Source organism: Gracilinanus agilis, chromosome 4 (genome assembly GCF_016433145.1).
Source record: "Gracilinanus agilis isolate LMUSP501 chromosome 4, AgileGrace, whole genome shotgun sequence".
NCBI lineage: Eukaryota > Metazoa > Chordata > Mammalia > Didelphimorphia > Didelphidae > Gracilinanus > Gracilinanus agilis.
This window is the reverse complement of record NC_058133.1, coordinates 355,107,914-355,114,515: the sequence shown is the minus strand read 5'-3', so window position 1 is coordinate 355,114,515 and position 6,602 is coordinate 355,107,914. Positions and strand designations below refer to the sequence as shown.

Below are 6,602 nucleotides of genomic sequence, written 5' to 3'. Positions count from 1 at the left end.
AAATTTGCATTTCTCTAATGAAAAGTGATTTAGAACTTTTTTTCAGATGATTATTGATAGCTTTGATTTCTTCATCTGAAAATTGCTTGTTCACATCCTTTGACAAGTTGTAAAATGGGGAATAACTTGTATTCTTGTAAACTTGACTTAGTTCTCTATATATATTTGAGAAATTAGACCTTTATCAGAGAAATTCGCTATGAAAGTTTTTTTTCTCAGTTTGTTGTTTTCCTTCTAATCTTGGTTAGTTGATTTTGTTTGTAAAAAAGCTTTTTAATTTAATATCAAAATTATTCATTTTACATTTTTATAATCCTCTCTATCTCTTGCTTAGTCATACATTTTTCCCTTCTCTATAGATCTGCCAAGTATATTATTCTCTGTTCCCCGATTTAGTTATGGTATCACTTTATATCCTAACCATATATCCATTTCAACCTTATCTTGGTATAGGGTATGCGATATTGGTCTATACCTAGTTTCTGCCATATTGTTTTCCAATTTCTCCAGCAGTTTTTGATAAATATTGAGTTCTTATCCTAAAAACTGGGGTCTTCCCTATTACTATAAAGGATATTATTATCCCCTCAGTTCATAGTTTCACAACCTAGACGCCCTCTTAGACTTCTCACTCTCATCCCTCAGAGACAATCTATTACTAAGGCCTATTGATTTTACTTTAATAGCATCTCTTGTGTTTGCCTCCTTCTCTTCTCTGACATTGCCACTACCTTTATGTACATCCTCATTGACTTAGGCTTGGACTATAGTAAAAGTCTATTCATTGGTCTCACTGCCTTAAATCTCTCCCCAGTTAGCACAGTACATCCTCCACTTAGCGGTCAAATCCTCCTAAAATACATCTTTTAGGAAGCTCCGATTATGTTATCCACCACCTACACACCCATCCCTAGACAAGTATAAATATCCCTTCCACGTCCACTTCTCAGGGATGAGGAACAAGGTAGCCCCACAGTCTAAAAAATCCTTGTAAAATATTTGGCTCTCCCTTCATATCAGAGAAGAAATTTGAACTTTTTCTTCTTTTATAGGGTATTTACAATACCTTATATACATTTATGAGTCACTCATCTTTTAAAAGATATCTCTACATTTCTACTCTTTGTGTGTCATCTGTTGGCTTTCACATTCTATTTACAAGCTTTAACTTTTTACTTACTTTAACATTAAAAATGAAATTGAGTGTATGTATGGTATTAAAAGATGAAATATGTTGCTATATTTTATGCATTTCTGAGTTTCTAAACCTTTTCTGTGTTGCTGCTAGCCTTTGCATGTCATCTGAGGCTTCCACAGAATGCCCCCAAAATCCTATTTAATTTCTCTCTTTTTAAAAAATCTTTACCTTTCATATTAGAATCAATACTGTGCATTGGTTCCAGGGCAGAAGAGTAGGGGGGGGAAATGTTGAATTGGGGACTATTTGTATGTCTACACCATTTCGAGTTCAAGTCTAAAATATAGTTAGAGATATAAGTATGGAGATCAGGAAAAAGATTAAGGCTGAGTAGTTTATTTGAGAATCATCAGGATAAAGAGGATAATTGAATCCTCTGGAGCTGATGAGATCACCAATTAAGTACTATAGTAGAAGAGAAGATCCAGGACAGAGCACTGTGGGATGCCCACCATTAACGATTATGACCTGGACAGATACAACAAGGGAGACTGAGAAGAAACAGTCAGACAGGTCAGAAGAAATCCAGGAGCAAATAGTATCATGAAAACCTAGAGAGAAGAGACTGTCAACTAGAAGAAGGTGATGGACAGTGTCAAAGACTGCAAAGAGATCAAGAAGAATGAGGATTGAGAAAAGGCCATTAGATTTGTCAATTAAAAGATCACTGGTGACTTTGAAGAAAGACATTTTTTGTAAAATAATAGCTTTGGAAGCCAAACATTTATTAAGTACCTACTATGTACCAGGTACTGGGCTAGGCACTGGGGATACAAAGAAAAACAAAAAACCAGTTTGCTTTTAAGAAGCTCACAGTCTAATGTAGCAGACAACATTCAGACAACTATGTACAAATGATTTTTACAAGATAAATTGGAGAAAATAAAAGGAAGAAAGAAGCATTAAGGAGAAATAGAACAGACTTTTTGTAGAAGTTTGAAGAGAGATGAAAATGTTTGAAAAAGTCACTCTACTGAGTGAAATAGAAAGTCAATTAGAGATATGACTTGCCTTGCTGAAGTGAGAGCTCAGTTGAAATTGTGTACTATAATTTGTTTTTGGATAATTACACCAATTTGTTGTGGATCTATCAGCACAGTTTTGTGATTTTCTCATGTTTTGTTCAACAGCCCATGAGTAGGAGCAAAGACAATGGACAGGGGTAATAATATAAGGTTCAACCTTGGTAGGATATGACTAGTGATGAAATAAGGGAGGGAGGTGGAAAAGAGGTTTGGGTAATAGTGTAGAGTTGAACTGGTGCACAAAAGGGTCAAGATGGAGAAAAGAGAAGAATGTATTCAGTGTAAGGATGATGACAACTTCAGAAAAAATTGAGGAGTTCAAGGGACTGGATGTCATGGTGTGGATTAAGGGCAGGATTTGGGTTGCAATACAGAGGAGATAGGATTTGATACTAGATTATGATCAGATTAGGCAAAATAAGTGGTACAATGATTAGAGTACTGGGCCTGAAGTCAGGAAGATCTGGGTTCAAATCTGTCTTTAGATACTTACTTGCTGTGTGACCCTGTATAAGTGACTTGACCCTGTTTGCCTCAGTTTCCTCATCTGTCAATTGAGCTGGAGAAGGAAAAGGCAAAAATACTCTAAATTAGCTCTTTTCCAATAAAACCCCAAATGGAGTCATGACTTGTTGGACATGGCTAAAAACAATAAGGAGACAATTTCTGAAATCATGAACATGGAAGCAGTACATTTGTAGATAGTGGAAAGATCAAGGGTATAAACATCTCTGTGTATAGCCTTGGTATAGAGGAGGAGGTCATGGGAAATAAGGAGAACTAGGTATATAGATGTTTATGTTGAAGCCTCTTAGTATAAGGGCAGGAGTTAAGAAGGAGAGAAAGACTGTGAAACACTGAACTCATTGAAGAAAAAAGGAAAGTGTTCCAGAAGTTGAGACAACCAGAATTTTCATTAGATGGTGGATATGGATAGAATGAAATTGCAGTGTTGTATCTGAGGAATAGCAAGAAAGCTAGTTTTGATAGATCAAAAGGCACCTGTAGGGAAGTAATCTGAAGAAAATATTAAATGTAGGAAGGGAGCAGTTTGTGAAGGGATTTAAAAACTAAATAAAGGATTTTATATTTGATTCTGGAGGTAAAAGGGAGCCACTGGAGCTTACTGAGCAAAGGAGTGATATGGTAAGACCTACTAGGGAGCTGCTAGGTAACTCAGTGGATGGAATATCAGACCTACAGACAGGAAGTCCTGGATTCAAATGTAACCTCAGACACTTCCTAACTATGTGACCCTGGGCAAGTCACTTAACCCCCTTATCACTCTTCTTCCTTGGAACTAAGGTAAGGTGTTTTTTTAAAGGATAATTTTGGCAGCAAAGTAGAGGACATATTAGAATAAGGGAGGTAAGGAAACCAACTCTCAGGCTATTGCAATATTGCAAGGATGAGATGATAAGGACCTGTCCTAAAAGGCTAAGAAAGTTTCAAAGTTATGCTCAGGAACATTGTCTGCTCTCCGAGGACAAACCTAAGTTTGAAAAGGATCATCTCCAGGTTCTGTGTCAGGCTGTTGAATTTTTTAGCTTTATCTCTCAAAGACTATTTACTAAGTTGAAAGGAGGTGCTATCTACATCAGTGGAGGGTGAGCCCATTCTGGTAAAATTACAAACCTTTGAGGCAGTAAAGTGCCAGTGAAGTCTTTGTTCTGGTCAGCTGGTAGCTAGTCAAGATGACACCCATCACAGATGGTTAAGTGCCTTTTATTGCTGGGCCAGCCTATCTCCTTTTCTAGTTTCCCATGCCCTTGATGCTATCTCATAAGTTAGTCCTGTGCCAGTCACTGTTGGAAATAAATAGTTGCCCATCATTGCTCATCTTTCCATTGTCCTTTGGAGCATTCACAATTGTGGCTCTTCTGAGATTGTAATATTTAGTGATTCACAGCCATGTTGCATTAATGAGAGAACAGTGATCTATAAAAGATGGTCTTTGAGGGAGAAAACAGCCTGGGGTCACTTGAAATTTCTGTGCAATTTGCCAAATCCTCAAGTCTGAGGACAGGTCATCACATCCACTTGGAGTATCTGCTAAATATTGATGTGATTCTTTTCTTGTCAAACTACATGTAAAAATTGGATCAACATGCATTATTAATCTGTTTTGTATTTTTATATGTATGCTTGGGCTGGGTTTGGATGATTAAGGAGACCCTGTGATGTCTTGAGGCTCAATGCAATATTCACAATGGGATTTGCAGTCAAGATTATTTGTAAACACTCTGCATTGATGAGGAACTCATTATGCCTTTGAATTCTGAGCTGAACTTTTTCCTCAACATAGGTGAACCCTTTTTTTCAGCATAGATGAGTGCGTTTCCCTCTTCGATGACTTGTTCGGTATTACTGCTCAGAGGCTGATTAAATAAAATTATTCCGGGATCATATTTGGCATGGAATCTCCTATGATTTTACTGTGCTTATAGGAGATAACATTTCTTTAGAGCTCCAATTCCTTCAATTGTGTTAAGGATTTTTTGTGACACACACACACACACACACACATTCTCTGTCTCTGTCTCCATCTCTGTCGTCAGTCTGTCTCTCTCTTTGTGTCTCTCTGTGTCTCTCTCATGCACACACACACACACACACACACACACACACACACACACACACAAACTGTAAGCTCCTTGAAAACAGGGAATGTTAAGTTTTGCTTCTAGAATCTTAGCACTTACTCCAAAGCCTGGTCACATAGTTGCTGCTTAATCAATCATGGAAGCATTGAATGAAAGAATGACATAATAGGACATTGTAATCCCTATACTATGTGGTTTATTTTAAAAAATTGATTGTGAAAGCTTGCCTGTTCCCTTCTTGTATTTATTGAGATGAAAAAGCAGACATATGGGTCAACAGTTACTGATGTGTTCTTGGTTTCCTTTGGTAATGATGACTGTTTGCCTAATTTGATGGCCTTTTCTTGTTCTGTATACTACTTGACTGCTCCACTGTTTGACATTGTTAACCATTTTTCTCTTTTCCTGAGTTTCTGAGGCACCCTTCTCTCCTAGTTTTCTTCCTACCTATCTAGGTACTCCTTCTAAGCTTCCTTTTGCTGGGTCATCCTCCATCTCATTCAACTAACTCTGGTCTACTCCAAAGCTCTCACCTGAGCACTCTTCTTCTTTTTATCCTCTTTGGTTTAATTGTCATCTCTGTCAATTATTCTGAGATCTTTATCTTCAGTCCATTCTCTCTCCTTAACTCTAATACCACGTCACCCAACTTTCTTTGGGACATTTCATGCTAGATGTTCTAGAGCTATTTCAAGTTCAACATGTCAAAAATAGGATCAATTATCTTTTTTTTCCCCCCCAGTCCACTTCTCAATCAATCAGTCAAGTAGCATTTTTAGGGCACCTAACATTACACATTTTCCTCCCTTCCACACTCTATAGTTCAGTAAAACTCTTCTCTTGGTTTTTCTATATATGGTATTTCAGAACCCTGGACCTGGAATCAGGAAGACTTGAGTTAAAATTCAGCCACAGACACATTTTGTGGCCATAGACAAGTTTTTAAATTGCCACCTACCTCAGTTTCCTCAACTGTACAGTAAATGATAGGTACTGTGCTAAGCCCTAGGGATACAAGGGAAGGTTAAAAAAAAACACAGTCCCTTCTTTTGAGGAGCTCACATTCTAATGGGGCAGGCAGCATTCAGACAATTATGTACAAATGAGATGTCTACAAGATCAAATTGCTGATAGTCTCAGATGGAAGATATGATGATCATGAAGGGCCTGGTGATTTGTTTCTTGGCCTTTCAGCTAAGATCAAATGTAGTATCTGTTCTTATCAGTTTAATGTCAGATATGTCTTTTCTCTGAGGACAACATATTAAATGGATTTTTGGAACAGGAAGGTGGAATAGGAGCTGTCTCTGCCTATTCCGTACATTGACTTTGTATTGCATTACTTCTGGGAACACTGGTGCAGGGGGGAGGGGGAGCTGGGAAGGGGGAGAAAAGGAGGATCTGGGGAAGGCTTTTTAGGAAAGAAGGGACTTGTAACTGTTACTTGAAGGAAGCCAGAAGGCTGAGATGAAGAGGAAGTTTCAGAAAGCCTGTGAAAATGCTCAGTTGGCAGATGGAGTTTCTTAGGCAAGGAATAGCAAGGAAGTCAGTATTCCTGGATGGCACAGTCTGTGGAGGAGAACAAGGTATAAAAGGGCCAAGAAAGAGGTGGTGGCGGAGGATGGGGAGACCCTTCTGTCAAATTTTACTATTTCTGTCAGACACCACAATTTTTCTAGTTTCTCAGCTCCCTAACTCAGCAGTATCCTTGACTGCTCTGTCTCACCTTGCATATCTAATCAGTTGCCAAAAGTTGCCATTTCCACCTCTACAGCA

At 38.1% G+C, this 6,602-nt stretch overlaps 1 non-coding gene across 1 annotated transcript; it reads left to right on the top strand.

Moving 5' to 3' along the window:
• The first annotated feature begins 6,000 nt into the window (after positions 1-6,000).
• LOC123248259 lies at positions 6,001-6,191 on the top strand. The gene has a single exon (XR_006506327.1). It is a non-coding gene; the product is annotated as a U2 spliceosomal RNA (small nuclear RNA).
• The last annotated feature ends 411 nt before the right edge of the window (positions 6,192-6,602 follow it).